The following is a 13,721-nucleotide window of genomic DNA, read 5'->3' on the forward strand; positions in this document are numbered from 1 at the left end:
ATCATATATTGCAGCTTACTATGCCTTTTCTAGATGATGTATTAATAAAAGTGTGTGCAAAAGAGGACACTAATGAAAAAGTGGATGATAAGTGATATAGGAGATTTGTTATAGAGCACATAGACAACTATGAAAGGACGTTGACTAGATTGGAAGAGGTGAATCTCACTCTTTTAGGATAGAAGTCAGTCTTTGGGGTAAATAAGGTCTTAATTGTGGTTTATATGCATGGTTCATCTCTAACTAAGGTGTATGCTATTGAGAGAACGTATGACTTGCACATCAATTTCATAAGTATGGAGATTTTTGGAGCTTGTGTGACTTACCTCATAGAGATTCCACACTTTGAACATGCTGCATATGCCCTTTATCAATTATTAAGAAAGGGACAAAATTTTAAATGGGACAAAATGCACACAAAGGCAATGAGAAAGCTAAAAGTTTTGTTGCGGACAACACTGCATTGAGAAAGATTAAATATATAGGTGGAAGACCCATCTTTATTACTATTGGCATGAGTCTTATAGGGATTAGTTGGGCAATTTATACAAGATGATGAAAAGAGAAACATGTATCTTGTAAAGTTTAGGGCTAAAGTGTTGAATGAACAACAAAGAAGGTATTTGCAAATCAAAAGAGAGTTGTGAGGAATGGTTACAGTCTTGAAGTGTGATACATAGTGTTTTATTAGAGCTCTAGCTATTATAGAGATGGACAGCTTATCGCTTCTTGGTATGATCATTAGTTGTTCCACTCCAGACTTTGATATGCTTCATTGGATTGCCTATATTAAGTCCTTGAATCTGAAGTTTCTACATATATCATGTAAATACATGTAAAGACAATCGAGTTGGCCAATATGCTTTCTAAAGCAAAATATGAGGATGAAGAAGGTATGGTTGTTGATGATGAAGAATTTGAAAGTACAAGGACATGACCATGTATGTTACATCTCTTTTGTTGAGACTTTTTCATAGGAGTGGTATGAGGGTGAATGGTTACAAATTGGACAATGCTTGAGCACTTTGACAAGAAGGGTAGGGTGGATAGATTTAGAGTTTAAAAAGATCCGAAGGAAAGAATATGGATACTTCTTAAAGAACAACTTCCTATGGAAGTACCCAAAGCATATAAGTACCCCACTACAAGTAGTATGTGACAAAGATACTCAACTATAGACTGTAAAGGAGTTTCATGAGAGCTTATGGGCTAGTCATCAAGGAGTTTGTGCCACATTTGAGACAATAAAAGAGAGATATTAGTGGAAAGGCATGTATAGGGATGCCTTATAGTTTGTGGAGACTTGCACTACTTATTTGATTTATTCTTCTATAAGAAATTGTGAGGGTTTAGATATGACTTAACCAACCTCTATGCATTATAAGTGGATTATGGACTTACTTATCATGCTTGTAGGTTTACAATAGATGAGGTATATTGTACTTGCATGAGAAGATGCCACAAATGAAGTTGAAGGTCAAGACTTGAGGGCAAAGGCTACTAATGTTGTATGCAAGTTCTTGTTAGAAGATATGATATGTTGATATGGATGCGTGGGAAATCTCATAGTTGATAGAGAAGATTTGGGTATTGATGAAGCTAGAGATTTCATCTCTAGGATGGGAATTAATCTCCCTCTGACACCAACATACAATCTTGAAGAAAATGGGAAGAGTGAAAGAGGATATCCAATTATTGTTAAGGCCCTAAATAGATGTAAGATACAAGAGTGGCCACTACTACTTCCTTATGCTATAGGTTGATTCCACTAGTCATAGTGCTGCTACATGTTATATGCCTACAAATTTGATCTATGGATAGAAGCCTATCATGCCGACACAGGAAATTGTAAGATACCATAGTACTACCTTGGGAAGAAGGAATGAGCTAAGAAGAGCTTCTTGCCCTATGGATTAAATAGTTAGAGAGCAAATATGAAGATATAGAATTTTTTTTGGGGGGGGGAGGGCATCGTGTCACGGTGTGTTGGGAGAAGAGGGGCCAAAATTTTGAAGGGGGGTGATGCACCCTCCCACTTGCTATGCCATGGCATCCCTCCCCACACGCATACACCATGACGCAACATGCTCCCCTCTACATGATGTCCCAATGCGCTCTCTTATTTTAAACCGGAAAATCCCCCCCCCCCCCCCCCTTTTATAGTGATGAGGTTAAAGGAAGCTAGGTTAAAGAACAAAGATAAGTTTCATAAGAGGCATAGAGTTTGTGTGGGAGCCATGAAAGAAAAAAAATCGATGCTCCTAGATGATAGTAGCCTAGATAATTAACATTGCACTGTCAAGAATGTATCAAAGAGATGGTTTGGTCCTTACATTGTGAATCATGCACATGATAATGCTGCCTATTCTCTTTGTGAGCTTGATGGGAAGGAGTTGAAGTTTCATATAGCTAGAAAGAGGATCAAGCTATTCAAAAGAAGGGATTTTACCACCTATGATGAGGATGAGCATAAAATTGAGACTACCTATGACAACATTGAAGAGGAAGAAGAGGATGACAATGAAGATGAAGAAGATGATCTTGAGCTTGCTAAAGGTTAGTACACGTGTCACATGCGAGACGATGTACAGGTTTAGAGGGGGTTGTTATCTTGTGACCACAAATCTAGTGAAGGAAAATAATGGAAATTTTCATCTACGCTATTGTTTCACTGATTTGCATATGGGACACTAGTTGCTTGTCTTCATAAAGTGTTAAGACAATTAGATGACCTGTAAGAGAGTCTTTGCCAAGTGTCCAACATGCCAAGAAAACATGAAGTATTTTGCATGCCTCAAACCTTAAGAGATCAAACCAATATGTGTAATCCACATCCTTAGACAAAAAGGGGACACTTTATTTGAGTTAGACCATGCTTTTCAAGCTATTTTGGTGTCCTATGGAAGAGGAAAAAGAGTGTTGTAGTTCAACACATTGTGTGCCTAATTGGACAATAGTATACGTGGATCATAGAGAAGCTTTTTGAGGGATAAGGATGCTCATGATTGAAAATGGTGGAAAAGACAAAGGGGGAAGAAGCATACTTTATGCAAGAGAGAAGGGGGTTAATCCTTGAGTATTTTGGGGCTAGTCCGTTTTGGGATACTTGCATAAGCATTTGCCCTAGACTAGTGCTAAAAGTTTTTGTAAGAGGCCTTAGAAGGTAGATAGGACCCCTCAAGTCAATCCTTGTGGGAATGAGATAAAGCTTCTCTTGCAATGGTAGATTCAAGTGAATATAGGTCACAAAGTTTAGATATTCCATGGGAGCTCCAAATGGAATCATCTAGGTACATCCCTTATGGACAAATGTGCTATCATGAATTTATTAGATAGGCATGCTACATGTGATATCAAAGCAAAATGCTATATGTAAATTAGCAACAACTTTTCATTGTTTGCTTGTTAACTAGATTTAAAAACTCAAAAGTGAATAGCATAGGACTTGTTCTAAGTAACATGATCTTGGTTTCTAAGAACTTATTGCAACCATGAATGCTAGGTTCTAAGAAAAGAAATTCATGTTGAAGCAAATCAAGCTGCCTAAATTCACGGGTCGAGGTTGATGTCAAAATCTAGATCAAGAACCTTGAATATTATTTTTATATAGTAAAAACAAGCATAAATAACAACGCTATGATTGAAAAGCTATGGTTGGTTGATGAGGCACACTTCTAGTTATCCATAAAATGGCGATAGAACAATAGAACCAACTAATAAAGATGGCCAAAGCTATCAAAAGTAAGAGAAGTGAAACTCAAGAAAAATTTCCAAGGCATAAAATAAATGTTGGTTAATGTCTACAATCGTAGAAGTAATTATAATATTATTCTAAGCCGGGTGTAGTGCCTATGCAAGTTGTAATATTTTATGTCAAGAAGTAAGACCTACAACTTAGCAAGGGCATGGGCACTAGCTTTCACTCACATTTCTGATGATCATTGTAATCTAAATACACATGCATGAATTTAGAAAGACTGACTTGAAGCTAAGTAAGAAAGATGGGTGGCCAACTTGAGTGGAAGCTCAAACTCAAAACCCCATGTATAAAAGCTAGAAAGTGAATGGATAAGCTCATTCTTGTGGTGTGTAAACTTGAGAGCTTGTGCATCTACTAGTGATATATTAGATGATGATAATGATCATGATAGCTATATGCAGAAAGAAAAGCAAGAATCATGTAGCCTCAGTGGACTAGAAACGTCATCTCATACTACACCTATAGCTAGCCCTTAGTCTCCCCCCTGACTAAGGAGTACCCCCACATCTTCAGGTGGGATCTATACGTGTTGCATGTAAAGAAAAAGGAAAAAAGAAAGTGTTGGATGGTAATAATGCATCTACTAGTCATTTGGGATTTGATGGAGATTCTATTGGTTCTTTAGAGAGTTTGAATTATGAGCTTGGTATTCCTTTAGTCAGGACACCCAGTGTATAGAGAGCACATAGTAATGTAAAGGCTCCACTGAGTGATTCAGTGGTATGCAGTTCTAGTAGGGTTAGATACCCTGTTAAAATATTTGACTTTGAAGGTTATATAGCTCACCATTATGCTTATATGGTGAAGGTAGTTGAGGATGTTGAGCCCACTTGTTTTGAGAATGCTATTGGTCATGCTCATTGGGATGTAGCAATGGATGAGGAGATGGATGCATTATAAGCCAATAAGACTTGGGATTCGGTACCTTGCTTAAGGACAAGAAAGCTATTGGCTGTAAGTGAGTTTACAAAGTCAAGCATGATGTAAATGGTTTGGTCTTAGCAGGTATAAGGCTAGGCTCATTGCAAAAGGCTATGCTCAAACATATGGCATAGATTATGAAGAGACATTCACTCCACTTGCTAGGATGGCAACTGTTAGATGTGTGATTCCTTGGTAGCAGCCAAAGGTTAGAGTTTGCAGCAAATGGATGTTAAGAATGCCTTCTTGCATGGTGAATTGCAAGAAGAGGTGTATATGGAGCAGTCAACAAGTTATGAGGATTTAGAGCATCCCACATATGTGTGCAGGTTAAATAAGGCACTCTATGGACTGAAGCAAGAAGCTAGAGCATGGTCTAACAAGATCAGAGAGTATCTTGTCAATATTGGCTTTTATATTTATGATGCTGATCACTCACTTTATCTTTATTATTACAAGTGATAATGACAATGGGATTATTGAAGTTAAGGACTCCTTGAAGAATAAGTTTGAGATGAAGGGGTGAGTTGAGATACTTTCTTAGTATTGAAGAGATCAGATGTGATGATGGTATATGGCTATCTGAAAGGAAATATGGCTTGGATATGTTATCCAAGTATGGTATGACAACATGTAAGCCTCTTTTAGTACCATTGGAGCAAAATGTGAAGTTGAGTGCTAATGTTGGGGATGAGATAGAAGACCCTACTATGTTCAGGAGGATAGTAGGGAGTTTGATTTACATGACTATCACGAGGCCTGACTTGAGCTATGTTGTTGGCCTTGTTAGTCAATTTATGTAGATGCCTAGAAAGCCTCATTTGGATGCAGTTAGACGTATATTGAGGTATGTGAAGTCCACTTTACATTATGGATTTTTTTATGAGGCAGGTAAGGATGTACATGTGTTTGGATACACAAATGTAGATTGGGCTGGTAGCGTGTCAGATAGAAGATCTACTAGTGGATTCATGTTCTCCCTTCGTATTACAGCAATTACATGGAGCAGGAAAAAGCAACCTATAGTTGCTTTGTTGAGTACAGAGACTGAGTATAGAGGTGCTACTATGGCAGCATGTGAGGTGGTATGGATGCAAAAGTTATTGAGTGATTTGGATGTGCAGGGAGATGGTCTAGTTATCATTCACTGTGACAACATGAGTAGCATACAGCTAGCTAGGAACCCGTGTTCCATGCTAGGACAAAACACACTTGTTGTATCTTATCTATACTTTGTGTACACTTGTATTGTGTGTGAAACAAGAAGAATAAACCAACAAGAAAACATTTTGGCTACCATCTCTCTTCTTGTATTCTTGAGTGAGCTTCCTCTTGTGTGTATAGTGTGAGTTTGGCGTAACAGCTCAAGCAAGTCCCCGCACCACACGATTCTTGATATGCAAAGTGTTTAGGGCTATTCCAAACAAGTGGTCAAAGTTTGTGACCCTAGTCAAGTGGAGGAGTCAATGTGAAGTGATTGAGCCCTATAGGGTAGCCCCTAAAAGTTGCATTAAAATTCACAAGCTGGAAATACGTGCCTTCAGTCTAGGCAAATCATCAACAAAAGACAAGATTTTTGTGTGAAAAATCATTTAAGAAAGTAGGATATAACTGAAGTTCAGTGTTAGAATAATTTTTGTAGTAGTGCATGTGGAAGGATTGATTTGAGAGACTTTGAACTGTTGTGGATAGATTTAACTTGGGATTACAGGATGTTCATTGCTTGCTCAATGAGTTGTACCTTGATTCGAGGGTGATTGTATTGCTTATTGTGATCCTGATTAAGGGGTTTTTGTGGACAAATTTTGGGTTTTTCTTACACACTACTATATTTAATTCAAAGCAATGACTTTAGGCTAAAATAGGGATTTTTTGAGAGAAAGAACAAGGTATTTTGAAGGATATGGGATGCCTTGGTTCCATTCTGATTTATGCATGCTTGAAGCCTCTTTTTGGGTCATAAATACATTGTTTTGAGCTTGGATTGATGTATAGCAAACATAAATTCTTTTGCGCTAAATCAAATTAGTTTTTCACTAGGTTATAGGTTTATAACTATTGCCTAAAAGTGATTATATTTGTTGTATTGAATGTGAGCCAAAGCTTGAATCCAATAAATATAGAATACAGTTTGGTTCTTGTCTACCCTATGTTTTAGTTGTTTGTGAAAGGTCTACAGAGGAGTTTTGTAGGATGGGAGATGCTACAATAATTTAAGATGATGTAAGGCAATCATTACAAACTTTTACATCATATTTGCAACAAAACATTCAAAGCATAAGTATGTTGTCAATAAATCTTTGCACGCTATAGAAGGCCAATTGGAATTGTTCATGGTGGTCACTTGGCCATGGGAGTGAGTTAGAGTAAGGCTCAATGATGAAGTATCACGATTGAGGGAGTGCATGAGATTGTGATTTGAGTGATGTTCTACATGTGCTGATAGGAGGATGCTCATACCTGAGGGCTACACCATCCAAGTGATGGCCTTTCAAAAGGGATGCCAACATCCACAAGGGTTATAATAAGATAGAGGTGATTGAATAAGGAGATGATTTACTTGTGGTCAAATCAACAAGCTAAATGCCCTAGGCCTTAATCAAGGCCTTGTTTGTGGTTTTTTCATGCTAATGCCTATGTCCCTTACTCAATGCCTTGTCAAGGCATAGGTCTTTTAATGCACCAAATTGTTACTTGATGGACCTTAAGACTAAGCATTAAGGAAATTGCTAAATTTCTCCTTTAATGACCTTCTAAGTCCTATCAATAAGGCTTTAGGCTATGTGACCCTCATGGATGGTAGTACAGGTCTTTCGCCCTACAAGCCTAGCAAGATGGCTTGATGGCTTAAGCAGTCAAGCACCATGATCTTTTGCCCTATAGACTGAATGAGGAGGTCTTCAAATTACAATCTAAGGAGCTCTGGAAGATAAAGTAGAGGATAGAAAACAAGAGGAAAATGTCCATGAATTCAACTAATCTAGGTAGCCAAGCAAGGAGAAGCCATGAAAACTCAAGAGGATAGAGTAGATGCAATCCTCAAGAGGATGAAGGACAACCAATCCATATCCTAAAACTCAAAGAGAAATTTCAATATGCAAAGGCTTAGCTTTCCTTTAATTCATAATAGCTATAGAGAGCTTCAAGGCAACTCAAACCCCCAGCTTTTGCAAGCTCCGTGCTTCGAACTCAAAAGAAGCAAGCCTCTTACAAATCCCACATGATGCAAAATAGAGACCAAAAGCTAGATTTTCTTTATCTTTATTATTTAAAGTTTGTTTTTATGGGTACATTAAATGCTTGAAATACTAATTTTCAACCCAAATGATCTTGTTTCTCTTATTCCATCCATCCTACGGTACCTCACACTCATTTCAAGCTCGAGTCCTAATCTCTTTTGGAGTACGCGCTCTTATTCCATTTTTGACTAGTGCTTCTATTGTGATGTATAATAAAGAGGATGTATTCCATCACACGTGATTTTGTTGTGTCCTGGCAATAGAACCAAAATGATAGAGTTATTGCTAGGTTGAGCCATTGGACTTGACTAAATACTTATTGTTTTGAGAGCTTTATCTAATTCAGCAATGGCTACATCTCACTTAGCCAATACATCTCTTGCACTTATCAATCTAATCATTCTTTCCCAAGCCACATGAAAGCAAGAATGAACAAATCGACAAGGTTCTAGTTAACTCACCACCTTGCCTCGTCCACAGCATTTTGAAGCTAAAGCTCAATGGTGGCTCCACAATCTATGTGATGATACTTGATCCACCTTCTCTACTCCATAGCTTTCGATCCAATCCGCAAGCACTTGATCTATGAGATGAAATGTGAAGAGCAAGAGAAGAAACCTAACCTCTCCTCTAATCTGCCTCTCACCCAAGAAGGGGAAGAAGAGAAGAGTATGTGCAAGGAGGAAGCTTCACCTATCAAGTCTCTCACTCTCTCCTTTACTCTCGCACTACTCATCTCATAAAAAATAACATTCTTATTCACTCTGAACTCACTTGTGATAGGGTTATAACAATGATACCCTTTTTGCTCTAAAGAGGATGCAATAAAAATACATTTTTTAGTCTTTGGATCAAGCTTCTTTTGCAACTCATCTGGCACATGAACATATGCAATACAGCCAAATACTTTCAAGTGTGATACATTGGGATTCTTACAGCCTGTAAAGCATCCTTCGGGGGTCATCCCATAAACTGCAGTTGTGGGAGTATACCCACTGAGTGATTCAATCAATGAACGTGACAAATTATATCCATAGCTTCCTTCATAAAGTATACATCACTATTTTCCTTCATAAATTATACCCATAGCTTCCTTGAACAATCAACAATGAATGTGACAAAGTATTTGCTACAACCAAGATATATATTCTATGTAGGCCCCCAAATATCTATATGCACAACATCAATTATATTTCTACTCACATCTCTATCATGCGAAAAGGGTTGTCTTGCCTGCTTACCAAACTAGCATGCTTCACACACTTTATGAAATTCTGTAACTCTAAAAGCCAGCAACCCTGTAACCAATCCTTTGGATTGCATTAATTTCATCCTTTGCACATTTGTAGGTCCAATATGTTAATACCATATTTCAATGTATGTAACCACTTCTTTTCCTTTGGCATACATAATAGCATTCATTGTAGGAATTCTAGTATCTAAAGTGAACATGTGGCCAACTCTATTTTCTTTTGCAAACAACCTACACTTATCATTAAAGTATTCTACAAAATAATCTTTTGCATTAAATCAAACTTGCAACCCTTGCTCTACCATTTGGCCAATAGACATTAAATTCTTTGTGATTGATGGCACATATAATACATCTAACAGATTCTTTGTCTGGCCGTTATGCAAGGGCAAGGGAACCTTTTCAATGTGTGAAATTGGGTGGCATAAAACATCACCCATGTGCACATAACTTGGATTTCGCAAGTTCTGCATCTCTCCAAACCATTCAACATGACTCGTCATATGATTACATGCACCTGAATCAACATATCATACATCATCATGTGTCCCTTCTCTTGTAACAGCATTCATCATTTGAGCTCCATAACAAAGAGATGCTCATTTTTGTCTTTATTCTGTCATGAAGATGATGCATAGTTTCCTTGCTGCAATTCACCACTGTGGATATCATGCTTCTTAACATTACAATGGGCTATAGTATGACCTGTTTTGCCACAATAATGGCAAAAAATAGCAAAATGTTCAAAATCTCTATTCTGTCATCCACCTCTTCCTCTATATCTCCTCCTCGCTAAATTTTTCACAACCTCCTAAAACCTGCATTTCACCAAATTGCGGATTTAACCTGTTTTATTGGTTATCACTAGCATGTCCCATACCACAGACTCTCAAGAGGATCTCCCATGTCTCCTTCCTGAACTTGAATAAAATGCTTGGAAGCTCACTATTTCTTTCAAAAGATTCACCCTGCATATTGATCTCTTCAGTAATCATGAGAGAGACCAACTCATCAAATTTTGAAAATGGCTTTTATACATATACAGAAGTGACAAATGATTTCCAAGCCTTCTCATTATTAAGGCCACCCAAAGTAGATGAAACCAAATCATCATCATCAGGCATTGCATTAATCGTTGCTAAAGCATCTACAATGCTCCTCACCTTCAAAACACACTCATTGACACACATTTTTCCTTTCTTCAATGTATTCAGCTCTTGCTTGAGTTGAATCTTTCATGCCTTTGTATTTACTGAAAATATGTTCTCAAAAATTGTCCAAGTTGCATGTGAATTTTTTGCATTCCTGATATGTCCTACATAGTATTATCAATGACTATAAATAGCCAACACATCACCTTTTACCCGAACATAAACAACACTAGAAAGATGATATACAGAAGAGAATGCCATATGGAAATTAATAGGAATATCAAGGTATCCATTGTATTGATACAATGGAAAAACAACCAAAAGCTACAATAAATAATGAATTGAAATCCTATATTTTCACACACACTAGTATTGAGATATCTACAAATAGAAGTAGGCAATAAAACCAGAATACAATCCTACATGATGATAGAATCTCAACAACTCCCTAACTTCCACTGTATTTTCTTTGTCACATCCACAATAGTACCATGCATCCTACTATGATCATCATCTTCAACCTTGGGACTAGTAGGAGATCAAGCCAAGTTCCCATCGCAAGGGTCAGGGCCCACTGATATTGAAATGAAGCAATCTTCAAATTGAAAATAAACCATTACTTCAAGCAAAAATGACAAGAAACCATAGGAAACCATAGCCACAACCATATCATACATTGCAATAATGCACATGGCACAATGAATGCACATGGAATTATATGGAAACCATAGCTAAAATGGAAAGATACAAAGAATAAGATAATGGCACTTGAAGAGGCCAAACTCTTGTATGAGTACTCACCTTGATGCTAGGTGGACATGATAACTCGCCCTCATGTTAGGTGGGAAGAAGAACCTCAAGAGATCCACAAAAGGGAGCCTAAGTGTCCACATTTTATACTAAACCCGAATCCTCTAGGTTTAGTGTAAATGACATGCTTAGGAAATGCTACATTTCAACTATCAATCCACTCCATCATGCACCAATGTTTGGATGGAGCTACCAAGGGTCTAGTGTCCATGTTAAATGATTACATAAGATGTGGTGCAAATGAGCTCTTGGGTACTTAGATACCTAATGGTCAATGGTCTAAGATCCATGTTCAATCATCTAAATGCTCATTTAGAGGAGATTAAAATTCATGAAATGTGCTTTTACTAACATAGAAACAAATATTTCATGGAGAAACATAATAATCCCACATTTTTCCAATACGAGGGGAATAAGTGATTCAACATCTACTTGAAAGTTATGGTATGTGAGTAAGCCCAAAAGAAGTAGCCAAATACTTTTTTTCATGAAAAAGGGTGTCTAATTATATTACTAAAAGTTCAAAGAAGTATAAGGTCTCAACAATATAGCTAGAGTTAAAGACTTCTATTGATCAATATATACAAACACCTTTCAAGGTGGTCTAGGAGAGAGAAACCAAAAAAGGGGGTAGAGCACCAAGAACGGTGGCCTATCTTATAACATGAAGAGCATGTTGTGGCGGCCTTAAGATTGAAGAACCAACAACCACATCTTTTGTTAGTGATGGCAAAACTCCCCTTGGAGCTACTCCCACCATTGCTCCTGCAAGGAGAGAATGATGGGGACTAGAGATCCAGTATGATAATACACTACAAGGCTCTCTCTATTAAAGATTGGTTCACATTTCCCCCCCAAAAATCTCTTAGCTTGAGGTCCCAATAAGCTCTCGTGCCTTTGATATCAATATTGAGGCTCTAGAACCTAATGGTTAGGAGGGGTCTCTATGCTACCTACCACGAGTAGAGTCTAGCCTTGATGATGAAGATAATGACTCCATCTGTATCTTGTAGAGTAGGCGACAATCCCTAGCTAAGTGAACGGCAATAGAAAACACCCTAGACAATGCATTCTAGGCTCAGTCTTCTCTACTCACCATAAAATCCCATAGGCTTCACTTCACACCAACTTGGCTAGTCCACAAGACCAAAGGTAATGCTTTGGGGTCTCCAAGTATTGCTCTACACACAACACTCATATGACTGCTAATGTATGATAACTTGCTACCCATTACAAGTCCATGATGAGCAATAAACCAAAGAAAAGAAAGAGGCCATCCTCAACCATCAAGCCACAAACATTTCCAAAGGCACTTCTAGAATATTTATATAAAGGGCTTTGTAATCCTTTGCTTAGCATGCTACATGTAGGTAGGGGGGCAATCGGTGTATGCTTGCATTAGGATGTGCATGGTTAGGAGAAGAAATCCATTGACTCTTGTGAGATTGATGAAGCATACCTAGACCACTGTTTAGACCGACATGTTTTAGCATGCATATTACTTTGAAGAGCCCCTTTTTCTTAGCATGGATCTTATCTACCGCACCATCTTCCTTCGATGATATCAAATGACTTGGAAAAATTCTAAGTTTAGATGCTTTTACAATAATGGCATGAGTATTATGACAAAGCCAACTTAGCTTTCCAAGGTGACATATTGAAATATCCGCCGCACACAAAAATGATGCACCCATGAGCAAGAACTTACAACAACCCCACACAAAAGTGATGCACCCAAGAGTAGGAGCTTACAACAACAATTATTAGAGGAACTTATAACAACAATTATAGGTCCAAACTTTAATTGGACCATCGTCACTAGCAGCTTAATAATAGTTCGGGAGGAAAGATGGCTGTCCAAAATCCTTGCCAATCGTACTACACTGCAAGATGCTCCATGACGATGGCGACTGCAAAATTACTTGCCACAAGCAGAGAAATTTTAACACACATTTAACAGCACATACGCAAGATCAGATCGATCCTGCCAGGGGTCGAACCTGGAATCTCCGGTTTCGTAGACCGGCGCCTTATCCATTGGGCCACAGGACCTTGTTGACAAATGTCTTATTATCGCTTTATATATATTTGTGTGAATAATATATTTTACGGGCATTGCTTAAGCCCCTGTTTCTTCACTACGATGTTCCAAGCTGAGAAATTAGATGCATATTAGAGGCTGTTGCAATGATTGTAGTCCGAGTTTGCTTCTTGGAGTGGTGGCGAGGCGTAGGAGGTGAATGAGAATTGATGAGGAGAATCGTAAAAGCTCCACACTAGTACGCCCGCCATCAGTGTCCATGTAATGGAACCCGTAACAGCAGCAGGTGCTATTACTAGGTGAAGGAGCAGGTGCTAAGAAGTAAGAAGGCGCATTCTAAGAGCTCTACCTCTTCACACCATTAGCACTGGGGTGTTACGGTGGTAGCTACCGGGTTCCAGCATGTGAGGAATTTTCAGAAATCCTTCAACGCAGACCTTCTTAAGCATGAGGGGAGTTGAGAAAAGAGATTTGAGTCCCTACTCTCTTCCACACAACAAGATCAAAGCTCACCAAGATCTGTCAATGGAGGAAAACTTGCCCACTA

General features: G+C 38.2%; 1 non-coding gene across 1 annotated transcript; it reads right to left on the minus strand.

The window, feature by feature from the left end:
• Positions 1 to 13,112: 13,112 nt before the first annotated feature.
• On the minus strand, positions 13,113 to 13,185 carry TRNAR-ACG (transfer RNA arginine (anticodon ACG)). Its single transcript has one exon. It is a non-coding gene; the product is annotated as a tRNA-Arg (tRNA).
• Positions 13,186 to 13,721: the final 536 nt, after the last annotated feature.

Source organism: Lygodium microphyllum, chromosome 14 (assembly GCF_053477565.2).
Source record: "Lygodium microphyllum isolate KBCC chromosome 14, Lygodium_microphyllum_v1.1.10, whole genome shotgun sequence".
NCBI classification, from domain to species: Eukaryota; Viridiplantae; Streptophyta; class Polypodiopsida; order Schizaeales; family Lygodiaceae; genus Lygodium; species Lygodium microphyllum.